Source organism: Pelophylax lessonae (genome assembly GCF_965119305.1).
Source record: "Pelophylax lessonae genome assembly, chromosome: 1".
Classification (NCBI taxonomy): domain Eukaryota; kingdom Metazoa; phylum Chordata; class Amphibia; order Anura; family Ranidae; genus Pelophylax; species Pelophylax lessonae.
Genome location: NC_138768.1, coordinates 322,965,050 through 322,992,161, shown reverse-complemented (window position 1 = coordinate 322,992,161; position 27,112 = coordinate 322,965,050). Strand labels below are relative to the sequence as shown.

Here is a 27,112-nt window from a genome sequence, read left to right as displayed (position 1 = left end):
TGCTAGAAAACTCCAATTAGATTAGCAAACCAGAAGGGTTTTTTTTCCTGCTTCTAAACGCCGAGCCTTAAATATGCCTCTAATTGTCCTAATTTGCATGGACACATAGGATAACATTGAGCTGCTTCTACAGGCAGAACAAAGAACCTGTAGTAGCAGCGATTTTTAAGCCAGTGAGGCTTGGATTGCAATAACATGCAGTTGAAATCTTTTCACATGAAAAAAATATATGTTTATAAGTCTAATATGTTCTACATAAAAAATAGAACACACTTACTTGGTAAAACCTCTAGCTTTGTTCCACTCCCAAATGTAACTTTGAGGTTGTTATTGGCACACTGATACATAACATAACAAAAAGATTACTTTTTTATGTACTACTCTCAGCATCTCTCTTATTTTTATATATGATTTTTTGGAAAAATCTGTATTATTTTATTCACTGTGCAACATATTGTAGGGCAAACATATATATTCTATTTCCAGGTAAACTATGTGACAGAGTTTGTAAAACTTAGTTTTACAATATTTTTTATTACTCTTTTAAAGGATCAGTAAATTATATTCTAAGCTTAACCTATGGTTTGGAAAGCCTTTAATTAAATACGTCCTACTTTTAAAGATACTTAATAATGAAACAGAACAATCAAAGGACTTGACTTTCTTCAGTGTACCACATATAGCTACATCACATAATTTATTTGTATGTAATAAACACTTTAAAAACAAGGGCAAAGCATCTTTTGCTTACTTGGCATGACAGTCAAGACTGTTCCTCTTCCAAATGTGAGTTTGTTTAGGGTCCCAGTACCACACAGTGACAATCTCATTAACAAAAACCAGATGTACCTTTAGAACTAGTAGCATGTTTTCCAGGTTTCTTCAAAAACATGCTTGTTTGCTCATTTTAGTCAACCATATTGTTTTAATTATTGTAAGTGTTCAAATAGTTTAGTAAATAAAGTACATTTTTTTTTACTAAATTTTGGGCAAGAAAATCCTTTCTTTTTGTTTTCCTTGTTTTTTATTTATTTGCCTTCTATGGGATTTACTAAACTAAGTGACTATTCACTATGTGAACAGCCCCTCTCCTTAGGTAAATAATCTCACATTATTTGAAGGACAACACCCCCAACCCCTTCTCTATTTGTAAACCATTTTAAAGTGTAATAAATTATAACATTACATTTCTTTTGTTTTATCCCTTATGGTCTGTTAAATCTACCATTAAAAGCATTTTCTTATATCTATTCAACAAGTGCAAACAAATCATTTGAGCTTATAACTTCCTGTCCTCTCTTTTTCTGTGGACAGTTATCATTGTCCCCAAGAGAAGGAGGTGTTTTATAGTCCCAACACATTATTTTCCTAAGATGACAATGTGATTCTCCTAAATCCAGTATGGTTGTCACCCTAGAACAGGAAGTGTGTTCCTGACAGGATCACCAAGTGAAAATTAAGAAGAAAAGGTGAGAAAGAAAAAGAAAACAAATTTATTTGCCAGATCTAAGAAATAGTAAGCTGCAATAAATTCAGTTTTTGGTTTTAAATACATTTTAGAATTTCTACGATATCCCACCAGTCAGGGGACAGAAAAAAACTTGTGCAAAATGCACCACTAATTTTTCTTACTGCAGAAACCTATTCTAACTTAATTTTCAGGAATATTGGCATGTATGTGCTAGTTGTCTCTAAGGGCCAAAACAAAACAAAAAGAAAAAAAACAAGCTGTTAGGCTAGTTTAGTGCATATATTAGAGATATCTATTCTTTTTCTGATGGACATAGAGCCACATCTTGTATTAGTCATTCAGCCTCTGTAAATAGTTATCTATCTGAAGTAAATACTCCCACTATATATTTCAATGTATTATATATTAGATAAGGTCTGGAATTGTCAGTGCAAAAAAGCCAAATCCAATCATCCATTGCTTATAATTTGAAAGCTGAATGTGAATTGAATACAAACAAAACAACTTACTGGGAATGATAGACAGTCTCGTCCCTGAACCAAAGATGTATTTGTAGTTATTATTATCACACTAAGAACACCCTTAACAAAAACTAAGTTTCTTTCTGTAGCAAGATTTCAGAATTCTTTAACTAAGCCGGCAGGCTGTCTGCAAATGAAAGTGGCCTGAAATATTTTAAGCAGACAAGTCCTTTTTAAGACATAAGTATGTCCAGAACAAAAATACCTTTAGTGGAAACTCGAATGTCATAATAATAATCATATTTTGGGGTTTGCAGTCCAAACAAATACCATTACAGCTGTATTAGGATTAAAGCTAGAGTTTTTTTTTTTGTTTTATTAGGAAGATATTTCATGTTTTATTGGTGTACTATGTATTTTTTAAATTAAGAATTCTTAGGGTTCAATTGATTTAATAAACTGAGCACTGAAAGCCCTAAGCATGGGTCTTGTTGGACCTCTAGAGCAGCAGTAAGCTAAGGCATAGACTTCTATGCAACCCTAAAATCGAATCGCCTTTGTTTGTAAGTCTATGGGTTTGCCCCATTTGCTGGGGGTGCTTGAGCAAATGTCCTTCTGCCCTTCAAATAAAACAGCCCAGCTCTCAGTTTGTATTATTCTATTCTCTAAAAAGTAACTGAATATTAAAGTGTGATTTACCTTGTACATTAGCACTGGTTATTTACATTAACGTGTGAAAAAAGGATTATTTGTAATTATTGCAAGTTTACTTACTTGGAATCACTGCTAGCTTAGTGCCACTGCCAAATATGAGTTTATAGTTATTTGCAGTAGCCACAGCATGCTACTCCTTAGCAAAAAAATCAATCATTGTGAGGAAAGAAATAGAAGTGTCACTGTTCATGTTTATATTTCAAATCTGTATGAATCAATAAATATTTCACTGCTCTTTATACTTTTTCTATAACACAAACTAAATAGGTTAATGTATTTATGTAATAAGAGACATAAATCACAAGAATTTATGTTATAATCTATACCATACCACAATGTTACTGTGCATAATTTAGTAGCCGGAACTGGTGGTGAGTGACTTCTAACATCCTGATAATCTCTGGATCTAATATACAAACACCAAAGATCCCGTCACATGTAGGGAAATTAGATAGAAATATGCTGGACATGATACAGATGTTGTGAACACAGATTTACATTATCCCACTTATGTCATGCTATGCAGAACATGAAAACCGGTAAGTGCATTTATAATCTGATGAAAAAACAATTTGCAGAGCATATTTTTGTGCAAATGTGAATTCTGATTATTAAAATGCTTATGCCTGCCTATGTATGTACTGTTTTTGAAAGATTTAAAACAAATACTTACTTGGAAGAACAGTAAGCATGGTTCCTTTTCCAAAAATTAGTTTAGTGAGCCCAGACGTAGTCACATTGCTCTACGTCTTAACAAAAATGTGTGTGTGTGTGTGTGTGTGTGGGGGGAGGGGGCGGGGGGGTTCTTTAATCTAATTACTAAAGCCAATGTTGTATTGTATGAAAATTATTATGATCTTTAATGTATATCTAAATTCCTATGTACTGTACTTTCAATGATGACAAATAAAAAGGCACTTACGTGGTATCACAATAAGCATGGTCCCTTTTCCAAAAATTAGCTTGTCAGCACCAGATCTAGTCACAGTGCTCCGTGTCTTTACAAAAACAATGAGGCTGATTTACTAATGGCATTCAGAATGTTCACACGATAAATTGTGTGAATATTCACTTCAATAATACAGTCACACACAGATGAAATAATGAAACACTGAATTGGTTTTCACATGATTGGACAATAAAGGAAAAATCCACACAGTTTATTACGCGAATATCCTCTACTGTTTTAGTAAATTAGCCTTCATGCTGCTCTCTATCAACAAATCACCTTTACCATCACAGCAGTATTGCACATTATTTAGATTTCTGTATGCTTATTGCTACCTTTCTTCATATTTTTAATCCAACAATGGACCAAAATTGTTTAAAAAAATGCATAATTTGTTCCTATCACATGGCAACATTGTTATCAGTTTGCAAGTACTATTTCTAAAGCACTGCACAGATAATACAACAATGCAATGATTTCTTAATTTCAGTTTAGTTGGCATAGTGTCTGTAGGGTTAAACCAGTTGTCATTATTCTGTATAAATCAATGGAAATTATTAGACAATGTGCAGAAGGATGGAAGAAGAAACTACTGCTGTTGTCTATTTCTGAGGTCAACATTAAATCACACAAACAGAATAATGCATTGCTACCACAAAATGTAGATAAATGGGATATTGTACAACAAATATATTTTGTATGTAAAGGGCTATACTGTATTTCTATCCAGCCTCATTATGTCACTAGTGCACATGAAAGTAAAAGTGAATATTGACCAGCTGTGACATGTATTCAAACATTTGCAAATTGTCAGAATTCCATTTCATGTGGCAATAATACTGATACTATTTTAAGTATAGACAGAAGTATTACATTTATTAACTTACTTGGAATGATAATTAGATGAGTGCCTCCTCCAAATACAAGTTTTCCAGCACCACCAGTATTACCACACCAGCTCAACCCTTTGCATTATCCTCTAGCAAGTGTCACAGCTATGTAATGTCACAGTTATACTGAGAAATTGTCAGTCCACAAATCCATTTTACTATCTTATGAAATGTTCATTTTGCTTTAGATATTTTTGACAAATTTTGTTTTACCTACTATGACAAATTGTGTTTATTTTTTAAAATTTTTACAGCCCCAGTATATCATTTTGTATTGTTTGCCATAATGCACAATATGTCATAGTGGAATCGTATTTGTTTTGTAGAGCTGGCCTAAACAAATCTAATATATTAGCATTGTAACTCTACATAAATGTATGAAAAAAGAGAATATTTGATAATTATTGTTTTTTGCAATGACTTATTGAACTTAAATAAATAAAAACAATGACTTATTTACTTACTTGGAGTCACTATTAACTTAGTGCCACTGCCAAATATGAGTTTGTAGGTATTTGTACTAGCCACAGTGTACTAGTCCTTTGCAAAAATATATGTGTCTGATCACATGCAGAAATATTTCATTCATTTTTTATTTAATTCATAATTTATTTTATCCAATTCAGCTACAGATGATCATTGGAGGGACTTAATTTTGGTTAAAATAATGTTCACCTTATTGGTTACACTATTTCATTGTATTCTTCAACTGTTCAAACATTAAAAGTACAGTATTAAAACATTCAGTATATCTTACTTTGTATAACACATTGGGAATCAAGGAATAACCAAACTATCCAAGTTATTCTATAAGTCATTGCAAAGACCAGCAACAATCTGCAGAACACCCTACTCATTAGCAGCAATCAGATTATTGATTTCTGATTATTCTTGATGGGTCATTTTAGTTTGCCAATTGCTGTTTGCATTTCTGAATAAGTCTATAGTGTATCACGATCCATCATCAGACTATTTGTCACATCATCATCATCATAATTATCATCATCATCATCATCATCATCATCATATTTTAAAAATGAATCAGTGCTCAACAATTTGTTGCATTTGTATACAAACACATATTCTGAAGTGGTAAAACAGAACTTGACTCTGTATATTGTCCTAGAATCTGCAGATGAATAAATGTGCTTACTAAAAATAATTAGATGTGAACATTATTTTTAGTTCTATGAACAAATATAAGCATCCATATACATCTCTTCCTTGAACAATCTTCATCAATCTATAGTATCAAAGTGAGAGTATAATATGATCTTACTTGGTATGATTTGAAGCTTTGTGCCTTGGCCAAAGTTGAGTTTATATACTCCTGAGCCACTATACACACAGCAGTTCACACCATAACAAGAACCAATATCCATACACATGGTATATGAAACAGTTTGTTCTGCAGAACTAAACAATGATCATGTAATACTACAATGCAGAATTCATGGTAAATAAATAAGGCACACAAGGCATACATTAGTTCAGCATACCTGCATCTGTGTCTAGTCAATTAAGGATAAAGGACATTTCCAAAACTATAAAAAAAAAAAAAAACTACAAAAAAAATAAAATAATTTAGGCCAGAGAAAAGAGGCCAAAGAGAATTAATATTTTAAAATCATCAACTCAATGCTTCTGAACTGCCCACCTGATCACATGCAGGAAAATAGTATACACTGCAGGGGGCTTGCTTAGAGTGAGCAAAAAATATAAAACATAATATCGTGTATAATATGGAACTTTAACTTTTAAGAAGTTCAAAATGAAGTTGGATTAATGCACAGATGATCTAAAATACTCATTTATCTAGCAGGAAATTATTTGTTCCTCAAATTCAGTAAGAAAGTTACCACACATAGTATACAGTCATCAGAATAGCAGAACATACAGCACATCAGAAGAGCTTCCTAAAATAAAAATGGCTGACATCATGCAATGTAAAATTGAGTTATGTACAATAAAACCTGTATTTAGTGATAAATATTTTTTTATATGTCTGGTCTTCTCACACATTTAAGTTACCTAAATAAACAATAAGAAAACTTACTTGATAAAACCTGTAGCTTTGTTCCACTCCCAAACACAAGTTTAAAGTTGTTGTTATTATCACAATGATACACACCACAACAAAAAGATTACTGTTGTATGTATTGTAGTCAGCATTACTTTTCTGTGGCAAATTTAAATATTGTGTAGTAACTGAGATACATATTATTTACTATGATATTGCCAGGATAATATCAAATCATATTTGATATAGGAAACAATATGTATCACAGCAGGTCCAAACATTTTTTTTTACAATATAATTGACATAATAAAGTTTCATACAGCCCTAAATATTTTCAGAATCTCCTATGCTCCAAGTTTATGGCAGAAGAAGACTGGTGATTTTAAAACAATATTAAACCCAAAAATATAATATGTTCTAGCTTACCAATCCTTAAATGTGGTGGCTACATTCGTTTTATTTTTTTTTCCCTCCGGTTTTCACCTGGTGATCTGGCCAGTTACACCTCCTGAATTAGAGTGCCCCTACAGAGCAACAGAGACTCCTTTGGGCAACAGCACTGTCAGTCTGGGAGGAGGTGTTAGATGCACGAGCAGATTTAGATAAACTAAATAAATCGAAGCCAAATTCCAGCTAACATTTTTTAAGCAGTTAAAGCAACAGCTTTGTTCCTTTTGACCCCTTTCACAAGGGCTTTCCGATCCGGTCCACCTGTCAGTTTTTCAGGTGGACCAGATTGGATGCTCCATGCAGCCCTATGGAGTGGTGAATGACTCCGCTGCTATCCAATCCGATCTTGTCCCTGAAATCCAGATGGATGGAAACCCTATTCTCCCATAGATCTCCCATAGAGGAAAGCGGGGCTCTGACAGCTCTGTCTCTGCACACAGACTGGAGACGGAGCTGTCATCCACCTGCTTAGTGGGGATCAGCGGATCGATCCTCGCTGAGCAAAACAGACTCCATCAGGCGCACCGCCCGTGTGAAAGGAGCCTTTGGCATAAAAGTTTTACATACATAAATAAAAGCTGACAATTGTAGTCACCCCTGTCAGGGTTAAGTGGTTTGTCTCAAAGCTCTAACTGCTACATTGGCAGGACTGGAAGGACTTGATTGTTCTGTATAAAAACAACAGACTTACTGTTAGTATCACCACGTAAAATAAGAGAAAGAAAGCCTAAAAAAAAAACGAATGCAGCTACCACATGTAGAATTTAGCAAGCTGCAATATAATACATGTTTGCTTTTGGGTTTAATAACACTCTAAGTAAATAAAAAAAAAAACAATTACTAGCTATTATTCACCAAGGATGAATGGGTATTGTGATCTAAGTTACACGGGTAGCATGTGATTCCATGTAATAGTGAATTATAACACACCTTTGGAACACCCATTAGGAATTACTCATTCGTGATTCTGGTAGTGTGACAAAGCTACAAAAAATGCCCATATGCTTGTGACTTTAACCATTAGTACTACGGTTTGTCGCCTTTAGTTACTAAGGCTGGTTTTAAATGTCCTTCAGAACAGAAAACCTTTTTTTTTTTCATTTTTTCAGGTAAAAAGAACAGCAAACCTTAGTTAGGTGTTTAACTTGGTTTAGTGTTGGAAATTAGCACATTTGGTTTAGAAATAGTTTATTAAAATATTTTGTACATAAAAAGATCTTGTATGAATTTAAGGATGTACAGTACAATAATATAAAGGGAAAATCGTAGTGCTGCAAACTGCAATGTCACAATCATATTAGACATGTTTGTAAACATATCGATAAACCACCTTCACATAATTTACTTACTTGGTGTTACAGATAATGTAGTTCCACTTCCAAATATGAGCTTGTTCCAGTTACCACTACCCCACTGTGACAACCTCATTAACAAAAACCAGATCTAACCATAGAACTGTGGAGCAGTAAAATGCTAGTCATCATGACGCATTACCAGTCAGTACTTTGCTTCAAATATATTTTGCTTTAAATTGTGTCATATTTATATCTCTATCCTATTAGCTGGATGTCTGGAAACATGGCATGACAAGCAAAGTAAACTAAAAATATGGCAACAGAACAAATGCCATCTATAGGCTTCTTAAGAGGTACACTGAGCTGCGTGTTGAAGGTGTAGCTCCTTATCTACCATCTCTACATCAATTACAACAAAAATTAAAAAATTAAAAAATATATATATTATTAACCTATTATAAAATATGAGTCTAAGTGGTGCAATATTGAAGTACATTAAAAACTGCTTTTAGTTTGAAATTTTCAACAGCAGGCACAAAATCCAGCCACGTATTCTTTGTAAATACAAAACTGAGATGAAATAATAATTTTGAAAAATGCGAACGTTTATAAAGAAACCAAAAACTTACTTGGAATAACAGAAAGTTTTGTCCCTGACCCAAAAGTATACTTGTTGGCATTATCACAGTATGAGAACCTTAACCAAAAACTACCATGCCTTCCTCATTACAGTTCTTCAGAATTCACATACAAATAATTTATGCATTGATTCTGATTTACTAATGAATGTTTAAACAGCGAATTGTATAAAGATTCCATTAAATTACACAATTATGTGCAGATGAAATAATCAAACTAGAATTTGCTTTTCACATGACTGGTCATTTGAAGTGAATATGCACCAAATTTATTGTGTGGACATTCTGAACTTCTTTAGTAAACAGTCTCATTGTGGCTGATTTACTAAAGGAGTTGAAAATGTTCACTGTAAAATAGTGAAGAGGGACTACAATTATTCAATAATGTACAGATGAAATAAACAGGATTCTTTTTCACAAGAATACATACTAAAAAAAATGAAACTTCACTCATTCTTTTACTGAAAATTCTCAATTCCTTTAGTAAATTAGCCTCTGCCTATATAGTGGACCTAAACATTCAGAGAGACAACTGAGCTGATTTACTAAAGGAGCTGAGAATTTTCACATAATAAATTGTGCAAATATTTAATTCAACTTTCAGATATAGTGCCGATTATATAAACACACAGGAATTTGCTTTTCACATTATTAGATAATTAAAGAGAATATTCCCACAATTTATCTTTGTGTGAAGATCCTGGACTCCTATAGTACATGAGCCTCCACGTGTATGTCATTCTTTCCACAAAATCATTTGTTTGCTATTTATAGATATCTGATCAAAGTCACCAATGACATAAGCCACACAATATGCTGTATATAGAAAATAAATATCATGAAGATGAACAACTTGGTAAATATTTTAATACTGAAGAAAAAAATGTTTTACTTACTTGGCAAGATAGCTAGCTTTGTTCCACTACCAAATATCAGTTTATCCCTGGCTCCAGTATAAGCACAGTCAGACACACCAATACACAAACTATACTTCCTAAAAACTATCACAAACCATCATAGTTTTTATGATCTCTTTCCCATTAAAAGGTCTAGCGCATCGTATGTTTAGCCTATATATATGTCTTAAAACATGATGAATCCTAATCAATTGGGATCCTCTTTTATTATTAATATTATTATTATTATTATTATTATTTTTATAAAAAACAATTACTCTCTGCATTTTGGCTATGTAGTATGTGCCTTTTAAACTGGTTGTTTTTCATTTGATTTCAAGTCAAAGATTTTAAATATTTTAAAAATATTTTTTATATTATATTATTATACACACATATTAATATATTTTTTATAAAATATTTTTAAAAATTTTAAAACAAAAGTGTTAATCCATCAAGGCAGTTCTAAAATATAACTGGTTCTAGGCAAAAATCACTTTAGACTATGTTCACATACGTACTAATTGGTGCAGTGCTTTAAAAATCCTGCTTGCTCTATTTTTCATAACAATGTTTTTCCATTGTGATAAATAGTAGAGCATGTGAAAAGCACCTTCAACTGAACTCATGCACTGCAACTGCACGGCATGAAAAAAGGAGATGTAACTGTAACTTTAGTGGTCCCTGAACCATTTTAAAAGTATATATCATGTTTTAAACACATATAAATTTATGAATACGTTTGTTTATAGATTACTTTTATTTTACTGAGAGATAACGAAGCACATACTTACTTGATATCACAGTAAGCATGGTCCCTTTTCCAAATATGAGTCTATTGACTCCAGATGTAGTCACATTGCTCTATGTCTTAACAAAAACTTCCTTTCTCATCCTTTAATAAAGCTACAGCTTATGATTTTAGATTTCTGCTTACCTATCTGTACCTTTTGCTATTATTTTTTTTAACATAACCATGACCTAAGAACCTCATAAAACTGTCTATCAAAGTCATTGTTTATACATAGAAAAATAGTTATACTAGCAATATTTCTCGAGTGAAAAGCACTGTGCAGAGAATTCTATTAAGAAGGATGTTACTATTTCTACATTTCAGGCACTTTTAAGGCTAAACTAGACAGTTTTGTTCAGTTAGTATCCTGCTTAAATCAATAGGAAGTTTTTTTGGACTTTTACATTTTAAATTTTAAATTTAAAAATGAATGTAACATTTAAAATTTAAACCTTTAAAATTAAAATTTGGCTTTAAGATGACCACTGATATTTCTACCTTTTTGGCTATCATCCGAGCATTCACAGACCCCTACAATAGCACAACCAGTTCCATGTAGCAAATCAGAAGAATCTTGTACAATAAAGATATGGTGTAGGTTACATTGGATATCTATCCTGTCACATCATTTCATCAACAAACAAAAAAAAGGAAAGGTGTATAATGAGCTATGGGCATATTATACAAAACTGTTTCACATAGTCAGACATTATCTTTTTGTACCATGTTGCACTTTAAATATTTGGAAAGACTATGAAAAATATGAATTGAATTTACTAACTTACTTGGAATAACATTTAGCTGTGTGCCGCCTCCAAATACAAGTTTTCCCCAGCCACCAGAAGTAGCACACTAACTCAACCCTTTATTCTATCTTTTAGCTGCCTCACAATGATTACTTAAAGGCTGTCAGTTCTCCAAGCCATCCATCAATTCTGGATTTTTTTTTTAAATTGTTCAACAATTCTGTCTGAAAAAGCAATTTTATTTCTTTATATTATAAATTAACCATTTTATACCTTTATTTAATGTCTACCACAATAAGTGTGCATATATCAAAGGAATTATCTATTCATCCTCTTGAGTTGCTTTCTGTATAGTACAATATTATTCTATATATATATTATTATATTATATATTAATATATATACATTATTATTATATATTATTCATAGTGGTTGTATGTGAAAATTTGTTAAAATAATTATACCAAACATTCTTTGCATAATAAAATTATTCTAATAATCGGTTAGAAATACAGAACAGAAATAAGTACTACAGCACTATAAATGCTCATATTATATCACCTTTATAGTGCTTATTGCCCTAGAAAGTATCCCAATTTAAGTGTTCAATATAGCTCAAAGAGTGTTTGGTGCAGGTTACTGTATTTTGCACTTTGCTGTTTGCCTTACTTAACCTCCCTGGCAGTATTCCCGAGTGTGGCTCGTGATGTAATTTCAGTGCCATTAGTGATAACCCCGAGCTGTGGCCAGGGAGCATCGCTGGATCCTGGAAGAGGTTACTTACCTTGTCCCCAGGATCCTGCGATGTATTCTGGCAGTGTACGGCAGCTGGATCTTCCACCTGATGCTGTGTGTCCCGACTTCCGTTCCCTGCAAGCGTCGCGTCGCAGGGGGGTGGAACCAGCGGCAAATTCAAAAAGTAAAACACACAAACACACTGATATATTGTAATCCAATTGGATTACATTACTAAATAAAATAAATTGACCTTATTTTGCCCCCCAGTGCCCTTGCCTGCAGCTTTACTATATATATATATATATATATATATATATATATATATATATATATACTCTAACTTATTTATAGTTATTTATTATATTATAATTTATGATTTTGTGTTTCAAACTTTATCATACCCGAGATGTTATAAAGAAGAACGCACAGTAAAAAAAAAATCATATGTAAATAGTTGGTTTGGGCTGCTCGTCCTTAAGAATTACATGCAAAATAATGGTATTGCTAAAATCTGAAATAATCATACCGCCAGGGAAGTTAATAAGCCCAGTGGCATACTTTTATCTGCTATAAGGCTTCATTCACACAGCTGTAAAAAAAATAAAAAATAAATTTACATGCCTTTTATATATATGGATCTAAATACAGCTGCATTGATTTCAATGGAGACATTCACACAGGTGGGTAAACATGCACTGCGTTCAGATCCGTAACACAAAATCCAAAAATCTCGAACTGAGGTCAAATGTATGCCAGATGCAGGTATTGGGAAAAAAAAGGACAATTGTATGCAAGTTTTCACTGATCATTACACAGCAATTGTTGTGCTTGATAAAAACATGTGAAATAAGAGCAGAAAAAAGGTTTACACCCATGAAAACATAACCTTACAGATTTGTGGTTGGTTATTTTTAAATATTACAATTTCCATATAATTGATAGTATATTAACAGGTTTTATATCAATAAATTCTGCTAGAGATGCATTCAATGAAATAATATGTTAGAAGATAGGTTACTCTGTATGTTACTCTAATTATGCAAATAAGGAAATAAAAGATCTCAGTTTTCAGAGCAACCACAAACATAAAAAAACATCCTTCACTTTCATGATCAGGGATAAAATATACTTAAGATATGATATGTTCTTACTTGGTATAACTTGAAGCTTTGTGCCTTGCCCAAAGATGATTTTATAGCTTGCTCCACTATACATTACACACAACAATCCACACCATAACAAAAACTGATAAAAATGGTGTACTAAACAACTAATTGGAGAAATTTCCAGGTAACATTATAATCAATAAATAAGAAGATCATTTGAAAAATACCATAAGCCATCCAGTCAATCTCATTTTAAAAAGTGAATATACATGTTTTAAAAAGAACGCAAACTACTTACTTGCATGAACATATAGTTGTGTTCCTGACCCAAAAACATATCTAAAGTCAGTATTATCACACTAAAAACATCCTTAGAAAAAAAAAAACGAAGTACCTCCATAAGCAGAGTTATTTAGAGCATTTCTACTAACCACAAACCTTCTCTACATATAGACAACATATGTTGTCTATATGTAGACAAACCCCCACTGGCATTAACTGCAGCTCCACTTGTTGGGGCTGTCAATCATGTAGCATTTAAGACATAACCAGATCAAAAATCACTTTAGAGGGCCTCTTAAATATAATAAAAAGAAGCACGTTGTGAAGGTATATAAAATGATTGAAGGAATTAAAAAATGTTGGGATAGCTTAAGATTCATCAGAAATGTACCAGAATTTCATAATGTAAATGTATACACAAAGATATAAAAAATAAACCTAATGTCTCTTATTAAATCCAAGGGGTCTTATCAGCTCCCGTAGCACCATTTAACTCATATACAGTATTATCCTACATACAGCTTTACTATCAGCTTATTAAGTGGCACCTAGCACCTATCCTGCGATCCATATATGTTATTATTTTAAAAATGTCTCAGTTAAAGCATACAGTATACAGTACACCCCTAATTTGTTTGTTTTCATTTAGAACACTATGATACAAATGATTCTGTCCTAATCACAATTCCACAAACCTCCATTCACGTTTAATATCATTGTAATAATACAAATATATTTTTTAAGATGTGTATTTATTTACTGCTTTAACACTATTAATAAATGAAGTAACATAGACTATTAACTTTGGTTAGTAAATAACAAAATTTGAGCACATAAATTGTGCTAATACCCCTCATGGACTATAGGCAAAAGACCATAATGGTATGAGTATAAAACAAACATAGTTTAATTAAATGGACATAAGGTTAGTAAATAAGGTAAAATTGTGTTCACTTTAAGTACCTAAACATGTGCAAGGGAAAAATAAAAGACTGGATTTTTATTTGTAAATGATAGACAAGTCCATAGCTTCACCTTACTTATTAAGCTAGGTGAACCCTCACTATGCATAATAAACACACTCTTCTCTCTTAGTAAATAAACCCCAAGGAAAAGTTTACTTACTTGGTACCACATTAAGCATGGTTCCTTTTCCAAATATGAGTCTATCAGCTCCAAATGTAGTCACATTGCTTTATGTCTTAACAAAAAATGAAGTGCTATCCTTCATCTAAATGCTTTAGTCAGCATTATAATAGCTCACATTCACATGGTTTAGGTGTTCTATGTATATGCTTATATATATTTAATAATTACTGGGATATGAACACATACTTACTTGGTACCACAGAAAGCATTGTCCCTTTTCCAAATGTGAGTCTATTTAATCCACTAGTAGTCACATTGCTAAATGTCTTAACAAAAACCAAGTTACTCTCTTTTACCAAAGTTTTACTAACACAAATGCATATGATTTTATATTTCTAGCTAATTCTACACGTATTAGTTTTAATTCAAACATTAAGAATTCACAAAGCTAACACACTGGAATAAGAATATGTTATTTTAAGATAAGTACTATTACCAATGCAATGCACAGATAATATAATTCAAATTGGTACCCTGATTTCTGCATTTAACAAAACCTTTAGGGGTAAACTGACTAAAATTATACTGCCGAGATTTATAGGACTATTCCGGAACTGTTTTATAATGCAGGTAGAAAAGGATTACTGTAACTCGTCTCATGGTTAGCTTAGCAACCAACCAGAAAATCAGACCCCTGCTGTTGTACTGTTAGTTCCAAACGACAGATCAGTTGGAACTTGCACAATTATCATATGTAGTAGGTTACAATGGATGTCTATCCTGTACATAATTTATCTGACAAATAAAGGGATAATGCTTTTAGGAGTACAAACAGCAAAATGAGCCAAGTGGACTAACTTACTTGCAGCAATATTTAGCTGTGTTCCTTCTCCAAATAACATTTTTTGCAAGGTACCAGCATCACCACTCTATTGCAACCCTTGGCTTTATACCTTAGCTGTCTGACAATGATAAATAAAAACTGTTGGTTCTTTAATCTATTTCTTCAAATTATTATTTATTTGTTTATTTTTAAATATTTTTTACTTCCAATAAAAAGTCAGTTTACCCAGATTTTTAGTAATCATTCCAGTTTCTTTTCTCATTTTTTTTTACTATATTATACATGTAAGATAATTGCAGTCATATTAGTGCACTTGTAACAACACAGTTTGTAATATTTTTTCATACTAACAGTTCATTTTTTGGGACAATCTTTCTGGATATCTACTAACTTCTTTCAGAGTAGCCTTGTTTTGCTTGGACCAGAAGATAGTATTGGATCTCCTGAAAAGTATAGCTTAAAAAAATGAACTGTGTGTACAAAAAAAAAAGTGTCACATTCAGTACCTAAATGTGTTGTTATCATAATACACACATTTTTCATAGGGTTATCTCCACTTTATTCACCTAAGTTGACCTCTGCACACCCAGTATCTTAGTTCTATTTGCACTACCTAAACACGTAAAAAAAAAAAAATGTATGTAATTTCTTTAAATGTACTTTTACTATAATAAAAAAGAATATAGATAGGTCCCTAACTTACTTGGAATAACATTTAGCTGTGTGCTTCCTCCAAATGTAAGTTTTCCTAATGTACCAGAAGCACCACACTAGTTGAAACCTTTGTGTAAATCCTTAGCTGTCTCATGCTGATAAGTGAACAAATCCTTAGCTGCCTCATGCTGATAAGTAAACAGTTACTTCATTCCAACAGTGTAACTGCTGAAATGGCATTTTTTGTAAACTTTTCTGACTTCCCAACTTTTTATCATCTAGTTTCAGTATCTATGTGTGCCATATTATGCAACTATACCCCTATTCATCTATTTTAGATCACCCTTGCCTATCACTGTGCTGATGCTATTTAATATACAAATATATATATATATATATATATATATATATATATATATATATAGAGAGAGAGAGACACACACACAGACACACTTACACTATACAACCACTTACTTGGATTCACTGTTAACTTAGTACCACTACCAAATGTGAGTTTATAGGTTCCTGATGCAGCCACAGTGTGCTACTCCTTAGCAAAAATATATATGTCGTTGTGTGTAAAGGGACATTTTAGGCACACATAAGGTTTTTCACAATTTTATAGCTTAACAGTGCAAAAATTCAGTTCCACTGAATCATAAGTTCAGTATATTAAATTACATATACAGTTAAGATGATTTAATAAAGGTATAAAGCCTGTTCAAATAACAAAAATTAGTGTTCAAATATTAACGTGTAAGTTCACTATGCAAAGTGATTGTTAGTTTAAAGGGTTAACGTGTGTTCACATTAAATGTCTAATAAAATGCAAGAAAAAATAAAATAAAAAAAATACAAAAAACTGGGTTTTTGATATGACACTATTGATGTTATGAAAATAAATTTATTTACCAAACTCAGTGAACATTCACTTTGCAAAGTGAACAGACGTCACTCTGTACTCTAGTGCAATTAACTCCAGTGAGTCATTTAATGTACAAAAATCAAAGGAATTATCAAACTGTTAATAAACTGATTTCTGATCTTTTGCATTAGGTTAGTGAATACTTAATTTTGCTCTTTCCCTTGACTACAATATGCCTGAAAAATTATTACTTTTTAATTTAATCTCTACTTATTAATGTTATAATACATACCATACAGACATCAAAACACATTGTTTAAATCTGGCTTTACTGAGACTATTAACATTTAACGCTAACCTAATTACTATATAAAGAAGAAAAAAAAAGAAAACATTTTTTTAAAATTAATAATGACTGGCTGTTATGTAAAACCACACTGTAAATATTATCACTACAGGACAGATATATTATTATCCTTGATTTCTGCTGGAAGAACATGTACAGTAATACTACAAACGTTTTAACTGATATAGTAACACACAGCATATTGCTCGTTACTCTAGCTTTGTAAATGAGTATATTAGAAAAGTGATTAGAAAAAAATATAGCTGAACTTCATATTGTCACTCCTAAGAACACACATGATCATCAGCAAGTGTCCTTTACATCCATAATATGTTATGAACATATGATCTTACTTGGTATAATTTGAAGCTTTGTGCCTTGACCAAACACATATTTATATCCACCTGTGCCAGTAAATACACAATGATTCAAATCATAACAAGAACCAACAATCTTACGTAAGTAGTTTCTTACAAAAGTACTGAATGAAGACCAGGTCATACCACAGAAGATCCTTTTAGTATACTAGAGGATCATTTGAGTAAATAGCATACTTTTTACCTTCTTAAAAAACTTACTCCCTGATTAAATAAATGAACAAAGGTTCATTGAAAGCGTCAGGACCTTTTTCTTTAACATTAAATCTGGATAACCACATTAAATTCCTTGACAAATAAGTTATCTTGATATGCAGTATACCATAGCATGCAATATTTTAGAAACAATTGTTTACATTTTATTGTAGATAGACACAAATCCCGTTTTGGATGCACACAATATTTGTTCTGAATGAACGTTTTAATTTATTAGCCTGACAAGATCATTTATTAGTCTAAACAACGGTTTATGCTATGTTTTCTAAAATCAATATACTGATGTGGGTTATATATATATATATATATATATATATATATATATATACATGTACATGTTTTTTGTAGCCTTACAGATAAATTGTTCAAGAACAAAACTATTTGAGAGGTGCATTTGACACACTTACTTGGAGTAACATACAGTTGGGTACCCTTTCCAAATATAGGTGCATAGCCTCCTGTACTACCACAGTGATTAGAAGCTTTACAAAACTGTACAAAATTTACACCAGTTAACATGCCTTAATGCTACCTAATGTGATATTTACCTTTTCTAATGTAAAGTCCCAAATTATTAATAAAATCTTTTTCAGGTAAATGTGTTGCAAAGATGACTACATATGATCAACAATGAGAATATGAAAATGTATAATCATTTGTTCATTGAATGTTAACTGACTGCAGACTTTATCAGTTTAAGAAACTGGAAAAATATATTCTGGTGAAAGAAGAACATTTCTCCACAGCATCCATATAGATTCCTGGATTTATTTCCCCAGAAGTAAAATATGAAATCTTATTGGTCTATATGGTCAAGTTTACACATTTTTTAAATACATTTTGTACTTCAGTTTGTTATTAATAAACAATTATCTTGAAGGTATTTTTAAAAGTTATTAACTAAAATAAAGGGGATGATTTGATAATTAAACAGAAATACTGTTAAAGAGAAATGTCCCTTAACTCTAACCTGGGTCAAATACAAATGACTGCTTTAGTAAACCAGTTTTAATATTTATTCAAACATGAAAAATAGAATCAGATATGCTGTGATCACCAGTAAGTAAAGGCACCTAAAAGGCTCACCATGGGTACAAACATACATTATGAAATGCTTCAGACCATAATTAAATAATATTCTCTTTTATTAGTAACCTTTTTTATGAGTTTGAGATACTGCAAACAATGGCAAGAAACAGGTTTAATTATTGTATTTATATAATATTTAGTAGTAGAGTCTCATTTCAGGGTTTTAGATTGTCCTTTGGTATAATATCCTTTCATGAAAGGAACTACAATACTTCAGTAATAAGGAATGTTCTAATGTCAGAACCTTAACACTTGATATTCTAGATGTGGAAATACAGTTAATTACAGATGTTATAGTGTAATTATTGTACCAATCCATATTGTTAAGGTAGCTGCTGTGTACTCTGTGGTTTGCATTCCACTATCTTCAAACAAAAATGTAAGCATCTAGTGTGTATTAGGAGGATAGCACACTATCAACTTTATCAATAGGTCATACTGTAGTACATATGTACAGTTCATTTGCCTGTTCTATGTTTTTACTCAAAAAATGTATTAAACATTCTAGAAACAATCATGTCAAATATCTAAACAGAAAGTATTACAGCAGAAATAAAAATCTTACTTGTGGAAACAATAAGTCTTGTTCCTCGCCCAAAAAATAATTTGCGATTATCATTATCACAATGCTACATCTCATAACAAAAATTCTAAAACCCACAAGGGCTCTAACAGATACACAGGTTATATTTGAAGAATTACTCTGTTTACAGGTTGTTTAAACTTAAGAAATTGATTCTCCTATTTTACCAGTATAATGCTGCATACTTTTTATAAATATGGCACAATTTTTTCAAATGTATTTAAATTTAAGTATTGCAGAGCTCCAATGTTGCAGAGTGTTTAAAAACATGTGAAACTTACTTTAACTTTTTCACCACTTTAAAACTTTACTCTCTTTACATTACATAGCCAAATATCACCTAAACTGTCCTTTCAGCTCCTCTCAAGACCTCCTACTCACAAGCTCCCTTGACTCCTCTTCCCATGCTCATCTCCAGGATTTATCCAGAGCCTCTCCCATCCTCTGGAACGCTCTACCTCAACCTGTCCGGAGATCTCCTACTCTAGCTGCGTTCAGGCAATCCCTGAAAACTCATCTCTTCAGGAAAGCCTATCACTCCTCCAACTAATTGTTTACCTCTTCCATCAGCTCATTCCCAACAGTTATAACCTTTTGTACCACCTGCACCACCCTATTAGATTGTAAGCTCTTCTTAGCCGGGCCCTCTTAATCCTCTTGTATGTTATTGTATTGTAACTGTATTGTCTCCTTTTTATATTGTAAAGCACTGCATAAATTGGCGCTGTATAAATCCTGTTTAATAATAATTGTAAAATGAATCTGGGTAGTAACAGCTGCTGTTCCTGTTCAAATTGGCTTAAAAAAAAAAACAGTAAAATGAATTATTGTACACCAATAGGCTTGTTCAATCTTCAAAGATTTGACCAAGTCAAAGAGAAATTGGGCAAAAAATCCCAATACATTAATATGGTCTATGACTAAATTAAATATATGCCTTAGAGGGCCTGTAAAACCCATATATCACCCTTTAATTGTCTTTTATTTCTCCTCCACAACAAGAAAATTTAAAACTGGTTGTCATTCTATTTGAAACATATATTTAGAATAATACTTACTAGGTTTGACAGCTAAAGTAGTTCCACTGCCAAATGTGAGTTTATTGGCTGAAGATCCATAAGACCACAGTGACATAGATAGTGACAAAAACCAAAACTATCAATGCACTGCAGTGCACTATTAAAGGGTACATTGTAATAGTATGTAGTTTAAAAAAGATTGCAAAAATCTAAAGTTAACATTTTAATATTAAATTAGCTTAAATGAAAAAGTGTATATACTAATTAGGCTGTAATGTACTATTGCAACATGAATTCATTAGCATGGTAATTAACTACAAAATAATTTTTTGACAAGCAGGGAATTTCTGGTAGAGATTTGCCCCCATTAACGCTTTTGGCGCAATGCCTAAGCAGTATGGGTAAAACGCTTTAAAAGATGACTGTTAAAAAGAAAAGTGCTTGGACATGAAACAAGTTAAAATCTCCTGTCATGACAATTGTCAACAGGATAAATATTTTCCCAGTAGGAATACAGACAGCATTTAAAACCATAAATGTATGCTTACCCTTCCCTGCTCTATTTAAAAACAATAAAATAAAACATTTGGAAAAAAAAAATAATATAAAGGTTTTAGATACACTTTAGGTAACGTGTTTCAGCAAATGTTGCCAAAATCTGGATCAGTCTTTTAATGGGTGCAGCCATTCAAATAAATCATTTGCTATATCACACTGGTTTTTAGTGTGATATTAAAATGGAAGGTGCCAAATCATTTGTTTTTCACAAGAAAATATTTCAGCTATGGCATTACACACTTAAAGGAAATAAAAGACAATTCTACATTGTTTAGGTTTGCTCTGCCACTCAACAATCTTGCTTTAGATGAGACAAGTTCCCATTAAATGCATATTATAAAAACCTATTAAAGCCTCCATACACATTATTTCAGGCAAATATTTAACTGCTCCCAGTTATCACTTTGTCAGTAATAAATGTATATTAACAATTTAAATACTTACTGGGTAACACAGATAGGCGTGTCCCTGCCCCAAATGTATACTTGTTATAGTTATTATCACAGTACTTCATATCATAACAATAATTCACATTGCCTCTATTAGGTACACAAAACCATGATCACAACAAAGAAGAATCCAATGATCCAGAATTTATCAGAAAAAAATAAATAAAGAACTAGCAAACACATTCACACTTTTATGGATTATGCAAAGATAACTATCTTACTTTTCATAGTGAATAAATACTAAACCTCCAACATGGATGGCATTATACTGTATTATTTTTTCATTTACATACAGGCTTCACTGTCCAGTCTAATATATAAATCATGTAAAGTACATACCTTTGAAAGAGTATTAAGGAGAAACACTTACTTGGATTTACAGTAATTTTGGTTCCTTTCCCAAAGGTGAGTTTATTGTTAGCATTACACAGTAAGTCAAAGCTTTACAAAATGTTAGTGTGTATGCCTAAGACAGCATTGGATAAGGTGGCCTTATATTATTTTAAGAAGCCCTTTAAACCCTATTTACTATATGAATTATATTAGCAAAGTTTATAGTATAGACAAGTTTTCAATAATTTTACTCATTTATCAGCGTTTTTTGTCTTCTGAATGTACTTTATGGTGCAGTTTTATATTTTATATGTCTATTGTATAATGTTTGCAACTGTAATAAACACACACATTGTGCTTCCTCTGTGTTATTAAAAAGGGCAGCAGATCATCTCTAGCTTTTGGTCAGGCTAGTGAAAGGTGTAGCTCATGGCTCGTAGTCCATACACTCTAAGGCAGTGTCCCACTTGGCTCTAGTAAGAGTCAATATACTTTCTGCAGAACCAACAACTTACAACACGCATTTGTTCTAAACTGAATGGTTCTGTTATAGTAGAATATAATACAGTTTTATGTATATCTTGCTTGTGTCAAACATGTTATAGTAGTTTTCCTACGAATGGATCCCACTACGGGATTTCCTTGTAGATTAAAAATATAACTTCACTAATGTGACAAATTTGGCTCTGTGAAATAAGGTAGCAAGATAGAAAAATGTAATAGTAAATAGAAAAATTGGTTTTACTTATTTAATTCCCTACTGAGAATTTTTCATTGATGATGTCTAGGTTGAATTATAACTACAGCTGTTCACATGAAGCAGATAATTATGTAATATTCACACACATACACACCTTTAAGCTGTTTCTATATGTCACAAAAGAGAATATGATAATTCGTAGGTTTTGAACTAGCCTGGGATAACAAAATGTAAACATTCAACACTGGGCAGAGTAGAAATGTCAGCACCCTCTAAATATGCAATTGGGTTGATTTGGACATGGATTAGATACCTTTCAGTTTACAAAATCAATGCTCACAAAATGAATGTTAATAAATAAAGTAAACATATGCTCACTCTGAATGCCTGACTATGTGTAAGGGATATTAGAAAAACTATTTTGCTAGCACAGGGGATTAAAGTGAATACAGCGTCACCCTATAAGTAATTGTCAACATTGTTAAGTGAACTGTCTCTACTACCTTAGTAAATCAGCCCCACTTTAACAAAACCAAAATTGTTAAAGTAAATTCAATACTGGCTGGTAATATAGCATGATTATGTGGTTATCGACAAAAAAAGGTTTTCATTGGTGGCAAGCTTATGTCCTTAGGATTAGTTGTCTTTGATTATCAGTGTATAATAAAACCTAATCAGTTTACATTTATAATTTTTTTACTGTTTCAAATACTACTGAACAAATATTGTTCACTTTTTACATACTGTCCTGAATATGTTTGCTTTTAGCTGATTTCCTATCGATGTTCTAATGGAAAAATAGGGAAAAAAAATCTCCTGATCCTTCCTGGATATACAGATAATTAATATCACAGGAAAACATCACAATAATCCAAGGCAGTAAACATGATGACATCTCCTTTTGAACAGTTACATTTCCTAAGAACGCAGCACTCCTGAAACTGGACCAAATTGTGTGTTTCCTAGGAAATGGGAATGCCCTAGCATAACTAATATGCAAAAATTAAGAGAAGAGAAATAAAGTTGAAATGTTATTGTAATTATGGGAGTTTACTTTGATAACTAGGTTTATATTAATCCATATAACATGTAGAGTGTTAAGGAAAATAGTCTAGGCTAAAATGTTTGTGCTATTCTTTATTTATAGTTATGTTTATGTTTGAGATAAAGGATGGCTAAAGGTTTCTACTTACTTTGTATTATGGTGAGCCTGGTTCCACTTCCAAATATAAGCTTATTTGTTCCACCATACTGTACACAGTGATAAATACGATTACAAGAACTTCATTTTGATTCATACACATGTCAGCAGCAGAAATCAAATGGTGTCATTAAAATAGTAGTAAGCGCAATTATTTTGCTAAAGTTTTAACTGTATTTTTTTTATTTAGCAACAGTTAATGTAATATATATACACTATATTACCAAAAGTATTGGGACTCCTGCCTTTACACGAACATGAACTTTAATGACATACCTGTCTTAGTCCGTAAGGTTTAATATTGAGTCGGCCCGCCCTTTGCAGCTATAACAGCTTCAACTCTTCTGGGAAGGCTTTCCACAAGGTTCAGGAGTGTGTCTATGGGAATGTTTGGCCATTCTTCCAGAAGTGCATTTGTAAGGTCAAGCATTGATGTGGACAAGAAGGTCTGGTTTGCAGTCTCCACTCGAATTCATCCCAAAGATGTTCTATCTAGTTGAGGTCAGGACTCTGTGCAGGTCAGTCAAGTTCCTCCACTACAAACTTGCTCATCCATGTCTTTATGGACTTTGCTTTGTGTACTGGTCTAAATCTTTTGGTGGAGGAGAGATTAGGGTGTAGGGTTGTTTTTTTCAGGGGTTGGGCTTGGCCTCTTAGTTCCAGTGAAGGGAACTTAAGGTTTCAGCATTCCAAGACATTTTGGACAATTTCATGCTCCCAACTTTGTGGGAACAGTTTGGGGTTGGCCCTTCCTGCTCCAACATGACTGCCCACCATTGCACAAAGCAAGGCCTGTAAAGACATGGATGAGTGAGTTTTGGGTGGAGGAACTTGACTGGCCTGCACAGAGTCCTGACCTCAACCCAATAGAACACCTTCGGGAGTGGAGACTGCGGGCCAGGCCTTCTTGTCCACATCAGTGCCTGACTTTACAAATGTGCTTCTGGAAAATGGTCAAACATTCCCATAGACACACTCCTAAACCTTGTGGACAGCCTTCTCAGAAGATTTGAAGCTGGTATAGCTGAAAAAGGTGGGCCAACTCAATACTGAACCCTACGGACTAAGACTGAGATGCCATTAAAGTTCATGTTTGTGTAAAGGCAGGCGTTCCAATACTTTTGGTAATATAGGGTATATTATAAATATAAATAAGTATATATAAATCTATTTAACATGGAGAGTTAATGATATTCTAAGCTAAAATATTTGCACTGTTTTATATTTATGTAGTATGTTTAAAATAAAAGTGGCTAAAGGTTTCTGCTTACTTGGTATTATGATGAGCCTGGTACCACTACCAAATATAAGCTTTTCAGCTCCACCATACTGCACACAGTGATAAATCTGATTACATATACTTAATCTTGGTTCATAGACATGTCAACAGCATAAATCTTATAGTGTGATTGAAATAATTGTAATGTGTATGATTTTGCTAATGTTTTAAATGTATTATTTTATTCACCAACAGTTAATTACTATATATATCCAACAACAGAAACCCAAACCTTTGATCATTTTCAGTGACTGATAAAGGATAATTCTATATCACCACCTTGCATAGCCAGACTGGTAGACATTGAGCTAATTTACTAAAGAAGCAAATTATTTGTGTCCAAAAAATCTTTGATTCAAATAATCAATCAGCTTAGGGTAAAATAGTAGAACAAAAGTGAAATAAGTGAAAATGATTACCCTTGTAAGTTAGTTATAATGTTTTTTTATATCTTCTTAAAAATAACTGGACCCATTAAATAGGATTTCCTAGCTTAGTTCACCTTCACATGCACAGTCCTATCCTGTTCTTTATTTCTCCTTAATTTGATTGAGCACTTTTACAAAGGTTTACTTATCTGCTGGGTATTTCACAAACAAATTCTTCATTTATAAATGTAATATATTAATGTTCTAGATCATTGAACGCTGATAACTAAAGTACAAGATCAAAGCTGACACTTACTAAGTATAATATTTAGTTTTGAGCCTTCTCCAAATATCAGTCTTCTTCCACTGGAATCATACACAGTGAAAGGTTCCATCACAAAAACATTTTGCTGCAATCATCATCTAATTACATGTCTGCACAGGTTCTTATTTATGCAGGTCATGGTATAGCTAGTCGTTTTAGTCAAATTCAACTGCACTAGTTAAAGCTCTGCTGAATGTAAATGACTGCTTCTAGCTATTATTTACTAACATCTCATCTGGCCAAAATTCAACTGCACTAGTTAAAGCTCTGCTGAATGTAAATGACTGCTTCTAGCTATTATTTACTAACATCTCATCTGGCCAAAAAAAAAATGATGTGTGAATTCTTGTGACTTCAAATTATTATTAGAAGAGGCTGTTAAACAACCCAATACCTTGGATAAATGTTATTTGTTTTTATAATATTTTATTTGATGGATCGTTTATGATTTTTTTTTTTTTTTTTTTTTTACTGAAGGTATAAAGTACAGATCATATTAATACTTACTTGGTGTGACAGTCAAAAATGTTCCTGTGCCAAATGAAAGTTTATTGCTAAGCTCCACAGTGATATTCATGATTGCAAAAACATCAGATCCCTCATGCAGTCTATAAGGGAATATCTGTGGGGCGTACTTATCAAGCTCAAGATTGCTGATTTTTAATCTTTCAAGTGTATTTTTCTTTTCATGGTTTTTAATAGTTATTTTTCAAATATGAAAACCAATGTTTTTAAGTTTCGGGCCCTGTTATGACACATCAAAATGCATGTTACTTGGCATCCCCTCATTTTCAATGGGTTTGCAATGCACCATTAAAAAAAAAAAAAAGGGCAGGTTTTTCATCTTGAATTGTGCCTTGATTAGCTTATAGGTCAATGGGAGCAAATAGAAATACATGATACATGAATTTTAATGCACTGCAAATGCTGGGTTACTAAGACCTGCCATGTTCTCTTAACCTAAATTTTGCAAATGATAGGGTCATCTCACGACGTTGTAAGTGTTGAGCACAACATTTGAGAAAAAGTACCATGAGAGAGTGCATACATGCATAAAAATGCACATTGAATATGCCTGACAGAAACACAAAAATATAGAAGAGCAGAGCCAGCCTTAATTTTCTTTTTATTCTAAATTTTTTAAGCGTTTGAAATCCATTTTTGTTTAGAGTTATCTGTAATTGTGAAGCTTATAAAGGCAAAACCAATGGGCAAACTGATATGTTGTCCCCTCTGAGAATTCATATAGTGTAAGAGGTCTGGTAATAGTAATTGAGGAAATATTGTAAGTATAATAATGAATATTAAAAATTGATTAATATTTATTAGTGTAACAGGTTAAAAAGGTCAGCACTTAAAAAGAAGGTG

General features: G+C 32.4%; 1 gene segment (V, D, J or C); it reads right to left on the bottom strand.

Annotated features, from left to right (window-relative positions):
* Window positions 1-26,321, bottom strand: part of LOC309545490 (T cell receptor alpha chain constant-like) — a 115,036-nt gene extending 88,715 nt beyond the window's left edge. Inside the window, exons 1-2 of the C gene segment in view lie at window positions 26,252-26,321; window positions 17,601-17,651 (exon numbers count right to left, since the gene is read on the bottom strand).
* Window positions 26,322-27,112: the final 791 nt, after the last annotated feature.